This window comes from Pinus tabuliformis, chromosome 1_2, assembly GCF_031772625.1.
Source record: "Pinus tabuliformis cultivar Carrire ecotype Pingquan chromosome 1_2, CPIR1, whole genome shotgun sequence".
NCBI lineage: Eukaryota > Viridiplantae > Streptophyta > Pinopsida > Pinales > Pinaceae > Pinus > Pinus tabuliformis.
In genome coordinates this window covers 560607254-560629741 of record NC_142298.1, presented here as the reverse complement: position 1 = coordinate 560629741, position 22488 = coordinate 560607254, and positions in this window count along the sequence as shown.

Here is a 22488-nt window from a genome sequence, read left to right as displayed (position 1 = left end):
AGTTAGTTGATTCTTAATGAGTGCATTAGAACATTATCAACCATATTAACAGTAAACAGGTGCAGTAAAATAGAACAAATCATCACACATAAGCCACACACATGAACACCATGATATAAGGTGGAAACCCAATGTGGGAGAAAACCACCTGCTGCAATATGTCTCTATCTTCTTTCAATTAGAAACTCTTTTTACAATGATTTTGTACTGGTGCAGTCCTTTACCAGTACGCAGGCTACAACCTGCAGAGAGCTACAACCCTCTCTCGTTCTCCAGCTTCTCCTGGAAGGGAGCTACAACCCCCTTAGCTCTTGTACTAGCCAAGATACTAGTACGTAGGTGCTGGCCTACTGAAGGCTACAACCTTCTCTTTCTTCCAGGGACCACGTTTCATACATTTTCAGACTGGATACACCTGAAGCACAACACATAATCTGAAAGGCCACGTTTCATCCAATTTTCATACTGGACCCATAAATATCATTGAAGCACATAATCAATCAATCTTCTGAATCACCCAATCACCAGATCAATACATATACAAGGATAATATGAGTGTTAGCAACCCGATCTAGTCCATTAGATCCATTACTAGATCTCATCCATCAACACAATCAATCAAACTGAATATGTAGAATACTGACACCATTAAACAGTCATCAGAACACATCAACAACCTGAACCACCTGTAACTTTAAACATCATAGCTCAAATGGTATATGCTACTACAATGAACCAAACCTGCGTGCTTTCACCAAAGCCAACCCGCGTACAGATCTATAAATATTCAATCATGACTTGCAACGATTTCAAACTTAAGTTATACCCAGTTCAGATCATTACAAGCGTCAGTATACAGATCTAGAATAAGCATAATCAACTATATAGAGATAGTTCATTTCAAACCATTTGATCCCGATCTATCCTTAGATCTTGTTCTCCATCAACCGGTGAGATCCCTGTTTAGCTCAGATCCAGATCTGCACCATAACCCAATCACAGTATTCCAGATCTAGATATTCAATAATTCAGATGATACATTGCCAAATGATCTTCTTCCTCTTATATAGTCTTAGGCCTTCCACAATACCACGGTCCAAAACCATAGGATCAAAAAACTGTTGGACTAATACCATGAACCAACCATGAAAGTGCGTGAGATCAACACTTTTGGATGCAATACCACGAGCCAAAACCATAGGATCAAAAACTATCGGACTAATACCATGAACCAACCATGAAAGTGCGTGAGATCAACACTTCTGACGAGGTACCATGGTCCAAAACCATAGGTTCAAATACCAAGGACTAACTACCATGGACCAAAGGTAAGTTCTCCAACATATACACGCTTTTCCTTGCATGAAAATGCGTGAACTTTTTCTCTACATGAAATAAACTTTTCTCTGCATAAAAGTGCGTGAACTTTTCTCTACATGAAATAAACTTTTCTCTGCATAAAAATGCGTGAACTTTTCTCTACATGGAATAAACTTTTCTCTGCATAAAAGTGCGTGAACTTTTCTCTACATGGAATAAACTTTTCTCTGCATAAAAGTGCATGAACTTTTCTCTACATGGAATAAACTTTTCTCTACATGGAATAAACTTTTCTCTGCATAAAAGGCATGAACTTTTCTCTGCATAAAAGTGCGTGAACTTTTCTCTACATGAAGGAAACTTTGTTGCACTATAATTTATCAAATAAATTTGCTGCACTATAATTTATCATTTGTGTGATTTGCCATCAAGGACAACACTTGTCTCATAATGCCAACAATCTCCCCCTTTGGACTTGATGGCAAAGCTAACCTAAGAACTATCATCTGATTCCTTTGAGTTGTCCGACATCCCATGCATTCTGTCACATCTGATATCTCTTCCGTAGATTCATCTAGATATATATAAGTGAGTTGATCTTGAGTTGATCTTCTACGAGTTGGTTGCCATCAAGTACAACACATGCATCATAATGTCAACAACCCCTGCAAACCCCTCACCTGGATATTGACCACCTCCCATTGGTCGACAAATATTTTCAAATTAAAGACATTGTTTCCCCTAGCCATCTACTGAAACTCCACTGCTGGAGTAAAGATAAGTTCTTGAACCAGAATGATGACATTCACCTATGGGAATCAAATTTTCCCAAGTACTTGTTCCCACAGGTATACCTATTCCCAGAAATCATCCACTTCTACCAAGCTTGCTATGTCCCAAGTCAAAGAGCCATAGTCTCTCCTGACCAACAAATTTTATTCACCATTACTGTAGAGTCAATAAATCAAATGCTGCAGATCCAGCCAAGCCCAAATGAGACCCCACTTTCCATTAAAGCCTTACTTGAACTCTACACAAAGCTGGACCTTCCCAAGAAAGCTCAAATCTTTCAAACTTTCATCATAGAAGAGTCTCATACTCCTACAAATAGTCCTCCATATGCTGCCACCATTTTCTCTGAGAGAGTAAGACAAATTATAACCATGCTCTCTTGTATTCTAGGATACACCACTAATGAGCATGTAGATGAGGATATGCTTGCTTTCCTGTCTATTTTTTTCCCAGGCAAGCCTCCAACTACAGTTTTTAACTTTTCTCAGTTCTTGGCAGACATAATCCATGAGCAGTTTATCAGATTTCCAAATGAAAGAGTATTCAAATACTCTTCAATATTGTTTCACATGTTTCTATGTTTTCAGTCAGACAGGTTTCTAGTCAGCATCCAAAAGTTAGACACTAAGGGCCATCCAAGATCTATCATCTTTTGGACACCATTAATCCAAATACATTCCATTGTTTTTAGTTATAAAGAATTCATTGATTCCTTTGTTCATCCAGTTGTAAACATGCTAACCAGTAGAAATCAACCTCGGATCAATGATGAGATTAAGAGAGTTTTACAATTGTCTAAAAACAATATAGTGGGATACTGGTATCTATACAAGGACCACACAGAAATCAGGATATATGGATGCCAGCTCACTCCCTTCAAGCTGCCCAAATACCTCCCCGTGAGGATATTTGCATTAGAGTATTTCAGGCAGATCATAAACTCAGATGAGGTCAATTTTTCTGTTATCTAGGAAGAAAACTCAGTTCAAGATCAAAAACCAATTGAGCCCTTTTATTTGTAATAATAGGGAAACTGGACAAGAAGCAGAGAAAATTTTACAGCAAATGAACTTCAATAGAAGTTTTATGTGGCAGTATGACCCTAATGGAGTCATAAACAAACTAAGGCTCAAATTCAAATTAAGTCCTTTCATACATGAGCCCAAGCCAAACATTGAAAGATATGCCAACCAGTCAAAGTGGTTGGAAAATACTTTAATAGATGTGGAAAAGCAGATATATACCAGTTCCTTTCTGCATGTTCCAACCTTACAGGAACAAATGGGTATTATTCCCATTCTATAGACTCCATCCATGTAGGACAGAAATGTAAAAAGAATCAGGGAAGAAGGTTCTAGCTCTGGAATAGATACTACAGATGACAGGTTTGAAATCAGTTACAGGAAGAGGCCCAAGCTTAATCCTGTAACTGAGCAAGAAGACACCATTGAGGCAGTTGAAATCACTGATATTGACACAATGATTGGAAAGAGTAAAGGTCCAACAGTTTCAGAGGAAACTCATCAACCTTCCACCTCAAATACTCAAATTATTGAAAAGCATCTTAGTATTGAAGTCTCTTCATCCAACAAGCCAATGGATAAAGAGAAAGATATAAAAGAGAAGTACAAATAAATTAGGTTGAGGAAGGAGGCATTAAAGGTTGAAACATATGCCCAGTACTTTAAACAAACACCTGCGAATCAGAATAGATTAATGTCAGCCTTTGACATTAAAACTGGTAAAATGCAAATGACCTTTATGCAGCCTATAGTCCAACAGCATAGATCATCAGCAGACTACAGGAAGACAGAGTTTGAAGTTTTGGCCAGGGATGTTCATCCTATTGATCAAATTGAATTCCATAAGTAGGCAGGTGAAATGATTTACTCCACAATGACTAACAAAGCAATAACTATGCAGAAACTTCAAAGCTCTCTGGACAACATCACAACACAGTTTAAGTTAGAAAAGGCATCCTCACAGGCCAAGGATAATAGAATCAAGTCACTGGAAGACTTGGTAATTGAAATTGGATATAATCCAAATGATATCAAGGTTGCAGAAAAAATAATAAAGAAGAAAAATGAGGATATTGTTGCTTTAAAGAAATAACTGAAGTTGCCTCATTCTGAACATCCATAGTCCAAGGAGGTCCTAGACAAGTAAACCCAGCAGGAAGAAATGATGGATCTCATTCTTCAATTAAATGGTCAATTAAAAGAAATGGAGAAGGAATTGGATGAGTTAATACAACTGAAACAAGTCAGTCTTGAGACATCCACTACCACTACTATTCCTACAGTTACTACAACAATTACTTCAACTTTGGCAGCTTCATTGGCCCCAACAGCTCCACTAGCTACAACACTTCCAGCTGCAACAGCAACTACATCTGCAATAGGTTCAACAACAACAACATCTCATCCAAGTGATGAAGCAAGTAAACTAGTCAAAGCCATGTAGGACATGTCCATTCGGACTACTGAAATAAATAAATTTAAGAACAGATAACAAGTCTAGAGGATGAGAAGAAATTGGCTCAAATTATGCATAAAAATGAAGTACAAAAGTCAAACAGGTTGACTGAGATGATAAAGAACTTGTAAAAAGAATTAACATTAAAGGAGTCACTTGCCCAAGCAAAAGAGCATCTATGGGCCAATATCATTGACTCTGTCAATGATATTTGGCCATCTATACAGGTTATCTTTGACCAAAAAGATTTAGTCAAAGAGGTTGGTGAAGCAATTCAAAGAGTTAAGGCCGAACTTGGAAATATGCCAGAGAAAGCCTCAAGAATAATCCAACTCCTTAACTCAAAGAATAAATATGAACTGTAGGAGCTTGACATAGCTGACAGGACTGGCACTATACTAGAGGTGAAGAAAGTAATCACCAAGAGGAACCTGATGATGTAGCTTGAGGACAAATGCCAAACCATGGAGCTAGCTATAGGCAGGTTCATGGTCAAATTTGATGCTCTGAGGCAGAAAGGTCTACCAAATCCATTGGTAATAAATGACAGGTTAATGCCACATGAAGACTATAACAAGAAAATAAGAGAAGTGGCAAGGGAGCAAGCCAATAGTTCCTCTATGAAAGGGATGCCTACAAGAAAGGTTCTTTACTAGACTTTTGAGAACCTCTTTTACCTCCAGCATGAGGTAAAGAATCTTTTTGTAAATAAGCCCACCTTTGCAAAATACACAGAAGCTAATGAAGTCTATAGGAGAATGGTAAATATTAAATTACTAGATATAGAGAATTGGGAAAAATTAAATGATTTACTGTGAAAATGCAAGGTTAACAGTAGATACAGAGCAGTGAAACAAAAGCAATAGATCAACTAAGTCAAAGAGTATCAGATGAAAGAGTATTAGTCAAAAGGAAAAGTAAAAGAACAGTCAGCATGGAAGACAAACAACAAAGGAGAAAAAACAACAAAAGATCTGACAACAGAGCCAAATAAACAGGGACAGCTTGCAGCAGTTACATATCTGTCTCTATCTTCTTGCATGAAGATTTTTCTTTTTCCTTGAATAATTCCCAAAACAGTTTGGGATATTTTGTAATAAGTTTTTGTATAAATACTTCATAATTCGAAGTATAGAGTGTGGATTTCTAAACATTTCTATAGTTGTATTGATCTGAAACCTAAGGGTTCATTGTACCATTTTTTCAAGTTAGCAGACTGGATTGAGTAATAAAGGCATTGTATTACAGGATTCATGTGTTGGGCCAATTCAGTGAAGTATTTTTTGTTTGTCAAATTGTTATCTTCTTAAGTGTTTCACATATTTGCATGTTATATAAATTGAATGAAATAACTGGAATATTATTACAGAATTTGTTTAAGTACACTCTGTCTTGAACAATTATTCATTTTAATGTTTTCTTCTGATATCCAAAGTATGGAATCCTTCATTGCTCCCTAGTTTCGATTGACCTCTGTCATTTCCATCATTATCCAATTTGAGGAATCCTTAATTGCTCCTTGACCTCGATTGAAAACCACTTCACCATCCAGCCTAAAAAATTTGAATTTACTTAGCTACCTTGCCTTATGAACACTATCTTTAAAACTTGATTCAGTCCTTTTTTCTTGACACTTGACCCCATAGCCCAATGGTAAAAGGCATCCCTCTATCCACCTAAGTCAGTGATTCCACCACCAAATCAAAGTCAAAACCCACTCAAGCTTAAATAACTAGCCTAAAATCAATTAACTCAACAAAGTTAAATCATAAAGAGAGAGCCCTCTCTGAGCATTAGGAAGGCTATATCCTGATCTCAAAAGTAGGTTTGTGGTTACCTCTAATATTTCTTTTGACACAAGATAACAACCCTAGGGAAATTTTAGAGTGATAGCAGTATTCATGCTCGAACAAACCCAAATATGTAAAAAAGTTGTCAAACATACATGTTTCATTGTATGTGGCATGTTCTAGAATTTCAAAAATGGGTTTCACCTTTTTTTTGGTCATCTGTGAACTCAGTTAGTTCAATTATAGTCATGTTCCCTTATTGGAGGAATGGGAAAATTAAACCTACAATGAACAATTCTTTTTCCTACAAGAATTTGTGTGATGATGATGTTGAATTGTTTTAATATCATTTACAAGAATTCATGAATAACAGGACAAATATCTATCTACAAAGTGCTATATCTCAACATTCATATTTCTTCCATAGACTGTTGCATTCTTTGTCCATAGCAATGCATGGTTTCCTTTATTTTGGAATTCTGTTACAAAAATATAGTATTGTAATTCACCAAGATACTTATCATGGGAAACTATTTGTCGTAGGGCATCTATCCTATTATTGTAGTGATATAAACATGTTACTCGATCATTTCTTAATAAGGGTTCAATCATGTCTTCTGATATCTTAGAAGGGTTGTTTTTGCCTTTGATAACTCGTATTGCATTGAGTAGTGGTTTCCAGCAATGGTCACCACAACTGAAGGAAACAAAAAAATCAGTGGATCTAATTGTCATATCATTGCATAAACATTCCTACGTAAACTAAGAAAATAATTTGGGGATGCACGGATTGTTCTTAGATCCATATAACCAACTTCTGATTCAAGAATATGTTCTAGATTTGGCTTTGACTTAACATCTGTTGCTAATAGTTTTCTTCCCTTTAGTTTTCGTTTTCTTATTCTTACCCAAACACAGTTGAGAACTTGTCTAAGCATAATGCATATTGCCTTCTAAAACAAATTTGTGATATGGTATGCAAATCCATGATCCTCGTGCAATTTTTTGATATGTAAATTTTCTTATAATGTCATCTACACATTTTTCTCCATATAAAAGTGTAGGGAAGCTCATTTCCTCATAATATTTGTCTTGAAAAATTCCCAATGGTCTATATCCCTCAAGCACAATGTTTAACTGATTATTTTGAAGATCATAAATGTTATGTGATTCAATGAATCCATCCAACGATGTTTTTCTCACTGGCTCTTTGTTGTTGTCATTGATATCAAACTCTATTTCAATATCTATCTCAATTGCTAGTGTACTTGTGACCTCTAGAATATTTTCCTTCCAATTTTCATTTATAACAACCATCTCCATTCAATAAAGCATGGTTTTGCATAAGCGATACAACGCTTTCATGACCATATGAGGCCAAATGTGACCATAAGCATAAGCACTTTTGTAGCAGAGTCTTCTCTTTATTGCCACAATAATTGTATCAGTTTCTTTTATGTCACGTGGAAGCACATGTTGAATCCATGACATGTTAGTGGGAACATTGATTATGCCTCCAGTTAGGCCCATTTGTTGACCTCTATATTTGTGGCCTAGTTCTAGAATTTGCACGAATGGTAAGCACATTGATACTAGTTGTTCTTCTAACTCGGTTACTTTGCATACGATGTGAATAATTTTATTACATATAATTTATTGAGGGCATGAAAATATAGGAATTTCACCACGATCCAAGGATTTCTAACAACGCTTGCAAGTGTATTCATGTTCCAGTTCCATGTTCATAGTTTCAACATGTTTTGTTTGAAAATAAATTTGTTTATTTCTTATAACATCTTTTCCAAAGAAAGTTTGACAACAACATGAGAATCATAGATAGGCATGTCAACAATTGTTTTTTCAAATGTTTGTTCAATGAGTGAGACAATGTTCTTTGATTTATACTTTCTCTTCCTATCATGAACTACAACTACTTTTTATTTTCTATTCATGTTTTTATGTTTGCCTCACTCTTGTTTATAAGAAACAGTTTTTAATTGTTTGAAGGGAATTGTTTTTGAGTTCCATATGATTGCTTCTTTTTGAAAGCATTGATGTGCTATTCCTAAATATATTTCCTGTATGTTCCAATGGTACAAAATAGCATTGCGCTAGATTTGTTTGATACTAAATAACATTAAACGTCACTGATTTGGACTTGTCCAAGTCAAATTGAGTAAAATATCTCCTTTATATATAGACCACACACAAATGTCTAATTGCAAAACAAAACCCTTCCAGGAAAAACAAAAAAATACCATCTTATATGTCTCCTTTTTCATATGGGAGTGCCAAAAACAAAATATAACGTTCATAATCCAAAATTCCTGTTTCATCTTTTAGTATGTCAACTTTGACATAGTGGTTTATGTAATTTAATGCAAAAGGTTCACCTTGCAAAATATCATTTGAGATAGTTTGGGCCATAATGTGAGCAAGCAACCCACATCATATTCATGTTGCATAAGATGACAAATGCATTGAAATGAGCTTTCACCCTAAGCACCCTTGAAATTTTGCATTTGTTTAAGTCCTTGTGATAACATATTTGCTTCTATTTGTGTCCATTGTTGTTCGATTAATGCATGCCACATTGCCTTCAGAACCATGGATATCTATATTTTCTTTTTTGCATAAGAGTGGTTCAAAATGTCCAACGAGGGGATTGTCATCATGAAATAATATGTCATATGTGTGCATGCCTACAAATGAATTGAAATGTGTATGACCTCTTTTTCGTCTTTGACCAAATTCTTATTGGTATGTTGAGCCAGTTTGACAACTAATGTATGAAAAATGCCTCCCCAGAGTCCCCTCTCATTTCTTGGGCACTCAAGTGAAGCAGAAAGTGACATATGTTGAAGATAAACCTCAAGATCATCGACATTATGCATTTTCGTCAATGAATATGTATTTAACTCATTTTTATAAGACAATATTGCTTCATTGCAATAATTTTGCAAACAATCTGAAATGTTGTATTGACTCTTGTCTCAATTTTGTAAAAGTATATCTATTATACAAAAGAATTTGCAGAGAATAAAACAAGCAATCTCCAACAATAAAATTAAAGTTGTTTATATGAGTCAAATGGTGTTTTTCCAAAACAAGATTAATATCAAGTTCTTCATGCACAACAATTTTTTTTAGTTCAGTCATATGCTTGTCTCCATCTTCTTGTTTGTTTTGTGCCTCAAGCACATCCATTTGTTGTGTTTTTCTTTTTGCTATCTATGCATTATAGTTTTATGAAAACATACATAAAAGAAGAAGAACAAGAATGGTATTTTTTTTCTCTCTTTCTAGATATCGACAAAACAATCTCTATTAATACCATTTACATGTTGCTAAAATGTGCATACCTTGTATCAAATGGAAATTGTATAGATTTGCAATGACTCCAAGAAAGTTGGACAAGTTCCACCTTAGATTGAGATGATTTTTTCCCTTTCAAATCAACAAAGAATTAAATCAAAACAAGAAAATATATTATTATTTCAACATTCTAACAATCTAAATATTATCATCCTTTACAAAATGCAAAAATCATTACTACAAACAATATAAAAATAAAGATGATTCAATGTCAACATACAAACCAATAATGACACTATAAAATTGCATATTGTTAGAAGGACATTCACCTTTAAACTTAGATCTAGTGGTTCATTTTAGAAAGATGATCAATCAAATAAATCATATGTGTGTTGGGTAATTTAATTGATCTTAAATTACTTCATTAACTGTCGGCCAAGGTTCATGTACTTATGAAGTGCATGTGTGCAATATATGTTAGGAATTCTATTTTTGGATGAAACTGATATAAATATGGATAAATGTTAGAATAGATCAAAGAGTTATCACACACATGTTCTTTTCATTAAATCTACTTCAAAACCAAATGCTGGATTGAATTGAAAATTGATCTATGAATTGAAATCACAACTTGTTCTAATTGCAGAATTAAAAGTCTATTTATAATTTGCACAAAAGAAATCCTAATTATATTTGCAGGAAATAAGTCTTAACACTATTTGCAGAAAGGAAATATTAATACTAATTGCAGAAAAGAGATGCTAATGCTATTTTGTAGAAAGTGTTGTCACTCACTGCAAAATGTGTTTTCAGTCACCCAAAGTGCAAAAGAGTAGTAAAGTTTACAGTCATCTTCCAAGCCACACAAGCTCTCAAAGCTAAATCAGACCCTCTTCATTGAATAGGGGTCGGAATAAGATTTCTAACGGTATATGGAACTCCTCAAATGGACCCCAGAATCAGAAGATATGGCATGTTAGAGATGGGGGTTTTGTCACCTTTGAAAGGAGGAGAGAATCGCAAATCGGAGGTTTGGGAGCATAACAAAAATCGCAATCAGAGTTTTCTGAAAGCAGCAACAGGGAAGGACAAAGAAAACCAGTGATCAACGATCATCGATATCGGAGATCGGAGGTTCCAGTGATCCCACATATCGGTGATCGCAAATGACAGAGGACCAGCAGCGGAGAGATCACTGGTATCGCAACTCTCATATCGGAAGGATCAAGCGACATCGCACATCGACGATCGGGGGTCCATGGCACATGGTATATCAGTGCATCGCATGTCAGATGTCCAATATGCCAGAGGTCCTATATCGGTGGGGTGAATCGGCGATCAAAGATCGCAACAACACAAATAATCACGCATTAAGGGCTCACACATCGGAGGTCTAGAGCAACATCGGCATATCGGTGGGGTGAAAACTCTAAAATGTTTTGATATTGCGATATGTTGGTGTTAAAATGCAGGGAAAGGATGAAAAGCATTTAACAAATAAATTCAACGCAAAACCAAGTTTAGCAAGACTTTTCTCTCTCCTCCATGGGGCCACATGGGAGCACATGATTGGATCCGATAAAGACACAGGGAAGTTGACGTCATCATGACGTGTCAGTATGGAGGACACATGGCATGCAGATCTGGCATTTTCAAGGGTTTGAAGAGGGCATATCCGAGTGACATGTGTCACCACTCAGGAAGAGCCACGTGGCAGTGATGACGTCACATCGTCAATCGCAAATCCGAGGTTGAGGCTTATTGGCACTTTGTAACGCAATGCACACATAGGAAAGTGCAATAAAGGGGCTCTGATGTGGGGGTTGGTCTGCAGTCACAAAGGCTCAAAAACTAATGGCGGAGGTGGAGGTTGAGCACTAAAGGACTATCACAATCGGAGATTGAAAGCATGTCGCGACTCCAATATAAAAACCCTAACTCGAAAACTTTGATGCAAAGGAGCTCCGATATTTCGCTAAGTGCGCAGTTTCTAGAGGAACTAAAAGGAAAGGGGATAAACAAAAGGGGGCCTAAGGAGATTGGGGTTCGTTGTCCTGTAATGCCTTTTAGAGTAAAAGTCCTGATGCAATAATGTTCCGATAGCGTGGTACAAAGCTTTGAAGGTAGATGGGTCGGTAGATGAGGCATTGAATGAAGGCATGGAACAGTGACAAATCGATATGGGCTAATCCTATAGAGGCCCTTGCAACAAGAAATTAAGGACTACATTAGCCGCATAAATGAATTCGACTGCTTCACTGCATGCCTATTGTGAGTAAATGAATATATGGGAGCTCAGGAGGACTTGATGATTCAGCATGGAGGTCCATGCAGAGGGAAGATGAAGTACTTCCCATATGACCTCTATTACTGTACCATGACATGAAACTAATAGTCGAACCACTCCCATCTCTAGAGAGCGAGCGATTCAGGCAGTTAAGGCAAAAGCAACAGAAACGGGCCGAGTAGCAGGAGAAGCACACCAAGGTAAAGACATGGCCTGACCAAAGGCCATAACAGGAATGGGTGGGAGATGTTGTCCTCACCATCAATCATTTTTTTCCTTATTTTCGTTTATTTTGTATTTATTACATTTTAAAGGGAATCATATCTTGATTGTAATCATTGTGGGCAACAGAGCTATCGTAGACCAAGACAACTAGTCTAGCAAACAGTCGGATGCTTAGGCTGAGATATTTTTGTAATTAATTTCCAAGATCTCCCTCTCCTTATAGATAGGGGGGAGAAACACTTAATGGAGGTGCCAGAATTCTTCTCCCGCAATGGTCCAAATTCTGTGGTTCCACTTTGGTTCTATGAAGCTTGTTCATGAGGGACTTGAGCTATAGTTTGTTGAACGTAAATGGATTGGTGAATGGGACTCATTTCAAATATTAATGAAACTCTTTGGTGATTTCAATCATGGCAATGCGTAGTATGTTTTCCCCTCTTTAAATCTCATTTCATATATGTTTTTCTTTCTCTGAAATAGTGTGATGAAGTTGTTGGTTTCTCTCTGATTCATGGATTTATCTAGGCTGCTGAATAGAGAACAACACATGTGTATAAGACAAATTTACTTTTGTTATTCTATAACCTAAAGTACTTGTGTACAACAAAAATTTACTTGTGTTATTCGATTAACTTGTAGTACCTGTATGAGCCGAGATTTACTCATGTTGTTTGGTGATAAAGGTACCCATGAGGTATATGGCATGAAACCTTAATTCACGCTCCACTCTTTCCTCTCTTTCATCTCCTCCCTCTTCCATATTTATGTCGGAACAATTGTTGCTTAGGATTTTGTATTGCAATCAACCCTACACACCAAATCCCCTCCTCCCTTTCCTCCTCTTCACTTTACTACAACGTCAATATTAAGCTGCCTGTTGTTGTGTGTCGGCCACCAGAACTAGACATTTCTCTTTGAGGTTGGCCCGATTTACCCCCTGAACATTCGTATCCATGTATTGGCTTAAGTTTACCTTAATGAAGGCCTATTGAACCAAGCCCCCTTTATTATCTTTTTAACTACGTGACAATTGGAGTGCTGCAAAAACCCCTTACTAATATTCTTCCATGCACTCCTCTATCTAAGATGTCCTAGGCATTGGTCTACAATAAACCCAGAGGTTGTCTCTAGGAACATTTCTATGTCTCTTGAAGCACTTGTGCTACATGTGCTAAAAAAAGTGACAACATATTTTTGGTGTCGTTGCCGGGGAACGGATTAGAATATTTTTCCCTAGGTACGAAAAATCTTTACATTCCCTCTATTAGGTGAGCAAGGGAAGTGTGGGTTAAAGATCTCTCACCTTGGCGACTCCATTGTTTCAATCTTATGGTAAACATCCTGGCGACTCCACAGTCCATATCTCTATTTTATTGCCCTGGCTTTCAAGTAGCCTCATACTCACTCTGATGCTAAAGAAGTTGAAAGCTTTCCCTACCATTAAAATTGAGATCACTCACCTAGGGGGTTTTCAAAATGGCCATTCTTAATTCCCAACCAACAAATTTTCCCCACTAGATTTTTCTTCTATTTCGGGTTATCCCAATCATGTCCCTTCAATTCATGAATGGAATACCTATTTTCCTAGATTCGGTGGAGACACGGATAGAAGGCCTGACCAACACCTCAAATATTTTCTTGAATGCATGGAACAACAGGGTATTTTTCTTGAAGATGTACAAATGAAATTGTTCATGTATTCTTTACATGAGGATGCTAGAGTTTGGTATAGGACAACACCTCATGGTATCATATCCTCCTTAAAGAGATTTCACATAGCATTCAAACATTATTGCAAAAGATTATATCCACCGAATGCTCTGTTTGATGATTGTTGCGTGAATTTTAATGTTGAAAATATTCCTGAGGTTAATGATCCCGCTGAAGATGTTTGTGGAGCTCTGCTCCAACAAAACATATACTCACATCAAGAAGCATCACCCAATGATCAAGAAAGAGAAGAAGGAAACATCATCGAGTTGCAAATAAACCCTCAGAGATATTATTCGACCGAATTTGATGTTTCTCCTTCTTATGATGTATATGACTCTGATGGAGAGTCAAGTGATGCAGAGCCACAACGCTCCTAGTCATGGGAAGCTGCACAAGAAGAGGAGGCCCACCAGGAGGTTAATAAAGAGGCTCCAGTTTACAATGCACATCCTTCACTTGGAGAACAAAATCAAGAACCTCCTCCGATTTATGATTCATATTATTCAGAGGAGGATGAGATGGATGCGAATGTTTAAAGGGGATGGTTTACCAGCGAGTGGAGAGCAGGCTTCCAGCAACAAGTTTTTCTCAAAAAATCTAAAGCTGAGGAGATGAACAATATTTGCGGTTGCCCTGACCAAGAAGATATTGGTCAGCAGACTTGTCATGGAAATAAGGTAGCTGCAAATTCTTCTTGTCGGTTCTATCACCCTGTAGCTGACTACATGACGACATTCTTAAGTCAGCAGCAAAGGTTGTTTCTAGTGCATGTATCAGTTTTTTTGTTTGAAGACTTTTCATGGTGCATGCTTGTTTTGATTTTTAAATTTCAGCAGCATGGAGGCTTTAGGTCTAGCACCCAAATGTTGTTCTAGCTCCATTTGAGGGTTGAAATCACTTAGGTGAATTGAGCCTTGTACATAAGTATGAGTTGTATATAAATAAGCTCACTAGCTGAGCATTTAATTTCTAGTTGTTAGAATTTGTATTTCTTCATTTCAGTTTTATGAGGAAAGAACTCCTAACAAATAAAGTCCCATGGAGATTTTCTGGTTATATAACTTCATTATATTTTTAACTCCATGCTCAAGGGTGAAGACTACTGGTCTACAGGTTCTCAACACCTTGTCAGCAAGGCACTGTCCCCAGTTGGAGCCAATGTTGTCACTCACTGCAAAATTTGTTTTCAGTCGCCTAAAGTGCAAAAGAGAAATAAATTTTGCATCCATATTCCAAGCCACAAAAGCTCTCAAATCTAAATAAGACCCTCTTCATTGGATAGGTCTCAGAATAAGCTTTCTAACGGTATATGGAACTCCTCAAATGGACCCCGGAACCAGAAGATATGGCCTGTTAAAGATGGGGGTTTTGTCACCTTTGAAAGGAGGAAAGAATCGTAGATCGGAGGTTCGGGAGCATGTCACAAATAACAATCGGATTTTTCAGAAAGTAGCAGCAGGGAAGGGCAAAGAAAACCAGCGATCACTAATCACCGATCACTGATATCAGAGATCGAAGGTTCCAGTGATCCCGCATATCAGTGATCGCAAATGACAAAGGACCAGTAGTGGAGCAATTGCCAGTATCGCAACTCTCATATCAAAAAGATCAAGTGGCATCACACATCAATGATTGGGGGTCCATGGCACATGGCATATTGGCACATCGCATGTCAGATTTCCAATATACGGAAGGTCCTGTATCGGTGGGGTCAATCGGCGATCGCAACAACACAAATACATCATGCATTAAGGGCTCACACATTGGAGGTCTAGAGCGAAATCGACATATCGGCGGGTTGGCGGGGTGACAACTCTAAAATGTTGCGATATCACAAGTTGCGATATGTTGGTGTTAAAATGTAGGGAAAGGCTGAAAATCATTTAACAAAGAAATTCAACGAAAAACCAAGTTCAAGCAAGCCTTTTCTCTCTCCTCTATGGGACCGCATGGTAGCACAAGATTGGATCCGATAAAGACACAAGGTAGCTGACGTCATCATGACGTGTCAGTACATAGGACACGTGGCATGCAGATTTGGAATTTTCAAGGGTCCAAAGAGGGCATATCCGGGTGACATGTGTCACCACTCGGGAAGTGTCACGTGGTAGTGATGATGTCACATCGGCAATCGCAAATCGAAGGTTGAGGCTTATCGGCGCTTTATAACGCAGTGCACACATGGGAAAGTATGATAAAGGGGCTCCAATGTGGGGTTAGTCCGTGTTACACAATATTTTTCCACACCTCCTGTACTTCCATGTGACATACCCTGAAGTTCCCGAAAGATGACCATCATGTAGTGTACTTATTCAAATATGCAACTCATATCCTCCCTATAACATTGATTGGAAAATGCCTTGACCTTTCCCCTGAAGAAATAGCTCTAAAACCCTGATTTTAAGACTCATTGCTCTTATAAGGTTAAAAACCATAATGGTCTCTTGTTTCATCACACTTGACCTGCAATGGCATTGATTTGTTCCCTTGTATACCCATGATGATCCCAAAAAAGGCAATTTTCCCAAAGAGGATGAGAAGCTTCTGATCCAGAAGCTTCCAGAGCGGTGAGCTGGAGGTTGTTTGACATAGATGAGGTCGAATTCTCCAAACTTGGCCTCTTGTTCTTATCCCTATGACCCACCTCCTTGAGATGAGGACCTACTCCTATCTTTAGAGAGATTGTAACTCCCTTTCCCAACCTATATATTCATCTTTTCCCATTCACAAATGGTTGTCTATGTCTATTTGCACCCTTATGCTGAGATTGTGCCTAAGGCTATTCATTTGACTTGTGGAAGGAGTGCTTGGAGAGTTCTTGGCTTGGACTTGGATTACCACTCAAGGAGAGCCTTTCAACATCAAGGCTTTGGTTGTAAGCTTCCCTTTATTTCCTAATAATATACAACTACTGGTTCATCTTCCCAAAATATATATGTTCATGTATTATTTAGCTTGACATTCCTTGATCAGTTAAGTAGGTTGTTATTGGATTTGATATTGGTTTTGGCATGCTTTGTTGTCTCTTGATCACTTGTGCAGGTACATAAACATTGAGAGAAGCAGGAACAAGTTTGTGACACAAGCGGTTCGAGGCCCTCAACAAAGGAAATCGGAATAGCATCGAAATGAGATAGGTCATCTCTTTCGTTCTTCTTTTCAATTATAACCTAGGAATATCTCTAGTTGATTGTCACTTCAGTTGCTAGAACCACTCATTGGGCTAGAGGGATCATCTCTATCCATAGAGAGTATTAACCTTGTCAACAAAATGGCGACTTTGTTGGGGAGCCTATAATCCTTTCCTTTCAATCATTCACCCTGATCTTTTGTCTAGTTTGACCAACCGTCAATTTTGCGACTTGTTTGCATTAGTATGGGTTTATACCATCACTGATTATTGCCTTAGAGTGATAAGTCTAGATTGTTTCTTGGAATATTTTTAGTTTTTTCCCATATTCCTCACCCATCGCGGGTTTGGCCTTAACAGTCACGATGAATTTTTTTCTTTCTTCATTATTTGGTCACGCTGAAATCATCACTACTTTTGCTATACAAAGTAGTGATGCCATCGTGGGTTTTCCTATGCAAATTATTGATGATCACGGGTTTTGGGTGTATAAAGTAGCGATGATCCTCGAATGTGATAATTTTTGAGGTTTCTTCCTAAGAATCCAGTGTGTCTTTGCCCTTAAGGTCTTTTCCCATCTTGTATGCTTGGATTTGTCAGCTTTTTTATTGATTTCCTTGATTAATTTGAAAACTTTGTCTCCTTGGATTCAAAGTGAAATATGATTGAATTCTGGGGTATCTCGTCAATTGATCATCATTTGTTGCTTTTTGGTGTCACTGAGATGCTTGTTTTGTTGATTGGTTGAGTCTTATTTTCTGTGGAAATCATTGAAAACATCGTTTTGCATTTGTTTTAGCTTGTACTTCGAAATTTACTTCTCGTGGAAATGCATTAGATTAGTTGCATTGAAAAGTTATTTTTTGAGATTCATCATTGAGAATAGATTACATTTTTTCAGTGATTGAAAGCTAAAAACTGTATTAGGTGCATCAAATCATTCAAATTGAAAAGAAAAGCATAATTCATATAAATGCATCTTAGTAAAGTAAAAATCGTTTTTCTTTCGAAAAGTTGCATTTAGAAAAGTGAAAATATTTTTTACTTTTGGCATTGTGTTTGGAAGACGAAAGTGAAATTTAATGCAAGGCATTTTGCATGATGCATTATTGATTGAAATTTCTTCCCTTGATTAGTCTATCTTTCTTTGAAACGAAAGTTTTCCTTTTCTCATATAGTTGCATCATAGGTGTTTAGGTGACATCATTTTGAGACCAAAACTGAAACATAATTGAAGATAAACTTTAAAATCTATAAATTAATCTAAGGATCATTTGAAACATTAACGTTCACACTTAGTGGTCTAGGCTAGAGACGTGTTCCGATGTCTATAAAACTTAGCATTTGTCGTTCGCTTTTGCATTAGATAGCGCTAGCATGGACTTGTGCTCCCTGTACCGTCGAGTATATAAAGGGAGACCCTTATAGGTTGCAAACCTTTATCCATAGGAAGCTGAGTCTGCCGCCCTATAAACATGATACACCAAACACAACATTCGGGGAGATTGCCTGCACGTACGTCAAGTCCTTGGTAAATTTATTTGCTAAGGTGTATATTGTAGTTCACAGTTACTTGGTAATCCTTTTTTCCTAGAGTATCCTGAGTAGTCATTTCGATCTTTTCTGACTCCTTAAATTTGAAAATATCATCAACCACTTGTCCTTTCGAGCTCGCTAAAACAACAAAAGCGACTAGAGTCACATTTTCGTCATTTTCTCGACTCTTAAAACATGAAAAGGCCAAGTTTTTGTTTCAAATTCTAAAATAAATTAATTGACCATGGAACAACATCCTTCCTGTGGAAATACTCCTTAGTAGATCTTAGGTTGATACCAATGGAAACATTTCCTGAGTCTACCAGTCAAGGAAACCCTTCTGATGGGAATCCTATTCCTTTTCCTTCTTTAGGAAATACTAGTGCTCCCTATATGGCAATGTTGTCCCTTCCTGGATTGACCATTGGTCTGCCAGTTTGGTTATTTTCAACCTCAGTGGTTTCCAGTGTTCAAATTGCTTTTCAACCGAGTTCTTCTCCACCTAAACAACATCAACATCATGATGATCTTAAAGTTGACCCCTTGCCTTCTTCACTTGTTTCTTCACCCCGTTCTTCCTCTTCGCTTGGTGAAAGTCTGGATTCTAGTAACTAGGAAGCTAAGAAGAAGAAGAAGAGGACGAAGAAGAAGAAGAAAAATAAGCAAGGGGGAAACCAAGCAACTATTGTTACCGATGCAACTAATGAAGAAAAATCTTCCAACGAGCCCTGGAAAGTAAAATTCCCTTTCATGTTATGTAAGGGTGACCACCTTCTTCGGAATTGTCTTAGTATTCCCAAGGTCTTAGAAGTGTGGTCCACAGGTTCACATCGACCTTTTTCATCAGCCTCTGGCGATCATGCTGGTGATAAACCTTCAACTAGTAAATCTCATGGGAAAAATGGAAAAGTCAAATTTCCTTGTAAGTTGTGTGAAGGTAATCATCCCATTCACCTTTGTCCTCTTATGGATGAAGCTTCCAAAGATTTGGAAAAACCTTACAGCTTCTCAACCTCGTCTTCCAACTGGGCATCAAAATTTTTCCCCTGATCCTCCGCTAGTTGATCTAGTGTTTGATCGAAAGTCATCTTTGGTCAATCCCACTCTCTCTAAAAGTGAGTCTCGTGAGTTCATTCTCGACCAAAAATTGATTGAGAAACTGGTAGACTTGACCCCACCTTTAGTTAACCGTGCTTTTTCGGTAGAGAGTGAACCTCATACTGCTCAAGTTCTTCCCTTCAGTTTCGAATGAACTAGAAATAAATTCTCTCATTCTCGAGGTGCATTAGAGCATTTCTCCTATTCCCATCGAGCAAGAGGGTAACTCTCACGTTCCTATGACACCCCCTCCGAGTAGTTTAGTCACTTCTTTTGATTGGAGTCGACTGGCAGGATATTGCCTTCCATCTTATGTGCCTTTCCAGATTATAGTACAAGTTTACCATATGGCCGTACCTAACACAGTCATAGACGAGGGTGCATCTGTTAGTATTTTGTCCTCAATTGCTTGGCACACTTTAGGTTCTCCTCAACTTGTCCCCGTCACCCAAAATATGTTATCTTTTAACAGAGGAACTAATCAACCGTTAGGGATCCTTCCTAAGTTTCCTATTACTTTGGGAGGAAAGACTATCTATATAGACGTGATGGTTGTCCAAGGCCCATTGGATTTTAATCTACTCCTTGGCCGTGACTATGTTTATGTCATGGGAGCTCTTGTTTCTTCCCTCTTTCGAGTGATGTGTTTCCTGCATGAAGGAAGCATTGTGATCATTGATCAACTTACATTCATTGGTCCTGAATCAACTCCCAATCGACCATCATCCCTAAGTGTTTATTATATGCAATCAGTATCACCCCCGCCACAGGTTAATTACGTGGCCACCTGTTCCATGCCCACACCTACTAATGATCTCATAGGTGATGTAGTACATCATGTACTGGGGGCATTGGAGCCCGATTTTTCATTTGGATCCCTGGACATGTCTCCCTTCCAGAGCATTGTTCTCCCATCTGATGCGAACCTCTTGGAAGCCATGGCCTCTTTTGGTCTGTGAAATAAGGGTTGGAGCAAAGTTTCTTGTCTTGTGTCAAGCTCATTAAAAAATGAAACAAGGATCGTGGAGCAAAGTTCCTTGTCTTGTGTCAATCTCGTTAAAAAATGAAACAAGGACCATGGAGAATAGTTCCTTGTCTTGTGTCAAGCTTCTTAAAAAATGAAACAAAGGAGTGGAGTAGAGTTCCTTGTCTTGCGTCAAGCTCTTTAAAAAATGAAACAAAGGAGTGGAGACAAGTTCCTTGTCTTGTGTCAAGCTCGTTAAAAAATGAAACAAGGACCGTGGAGCAGAGTTCCTTGTCTTGCATCAAGCTCGTTGAAAAATGAAACAAAGGTTGTGAGGATAGTTATTTTACTGTGACCACCTCGTTAAAAAATGAAATAGGTCTCCATGAGCATGTTTCTTTTCCTATGTCCACCTCGTTAAAAAATGAAACAATTCCCCTTCCAATTTGAGTCTTCAATTAGATCTCGTAAAATCCCAGTCGAGTCTTTCACTTGATCTCGTAAGTGAACCTTCTTTCCATCCACTTAGGTGAATGAAATGAAGCTTGGGGGGCATGTACCTCGAATTGAGTCATTATGCTGGGGGCATGCAAACTTATCTCAAGCATAGTTTATCTTTGTTTCAAGCTTGTGTAAAAATGAAACACAACCCAAGCATAGTTTGTTTCCGTTTCAAGCTTGTGTAAAAATGAAACCAAATCCAAGCATAGTTTTTCTCTGTTTCAAGCTTGTGTAAAAATGAAACCATTCCCACTTTACATCTCATGATTGTTATTTTTATCAGCCGATTTTTGTTAGATGAGCCTTGGTTCTTTCATTCCATCGTCACCATCTCTTTGGCTGATCATACGTTTTCACTTGGTTGTTTTACCCTTGCCCGAGGAACATCTACGATGAGTGGTTTTATTAGCCAGCCTCTTGACCATTCCATGTTTTGAGCAGTTCCATCATTACTGGAACCAGTTTCTATCCTTTTTTACCACTCGTTCCTCCGGGAGTAGTAATCTTTCAGTTCTTTTTAGACTCCAAAAATAAGAAAATATTGTCGAGTACTTGTCGTTTTGAACTCGTTAAAGTAAATGAATCGACGTTGTCTCAATATATGTTTACCCCTTTTTCGGGTTGATTATTTACGAAAAAGGTACACCTTAGTCGAACATGGCTAAGAGGTTCTCTCGATGTATTCTTACCTTGAAGGCGTAATGTGGTATTGGTGATTGGGTATTGGTAACTGAAAGCATACCGACCGTCGTAATGGGATTGGGTCCTGAAAGCATAATGGAGAAATGCGTATTGTTCCTCTCCTTATCAGTCGAGCCCCCTTGTTCCTCTCCTTATCAGTCGAGCCCCCTTGTTCCTCTCCTTATCAGTCGAGCCCCCTTGTTCCTCTCCTTATCAGTCGAGCCCCCTTGTTCCTCTCCTTATCAGTCGAGCCCCCTTGTTCCTCTCCTTATCAGTTCGAGAGATAAATTACGAAAAGGGACTTGATGGAGTTTTATTTTTCGTCTCTTTTTCAAACTCTCTAAATATGAAAAAGACACTGAGTTACTCTTCCGTCGGACTCGTAAAAATTAAACGATGAAAGAATTGTCACCATGATGAGGTCGAGCTTCTCCTTCCTAGGGCTCATAAAAGTTACTAGGATGGATTCATCCGAAGGGTGAACTTATATGACAATCATATGGTATCCTCTTCAAGCTTGTGTAAAAATAAAGAGGTACTCGCTAAAAATAGCGGGGGAAAAGTGAAGATGAAACATCCTTTGTATTGGTATCATGTCACTCTTGAACATGACACTCATTTGTTTCTTGTGTCGGGTTTGGGATATCCTCACTTAGTC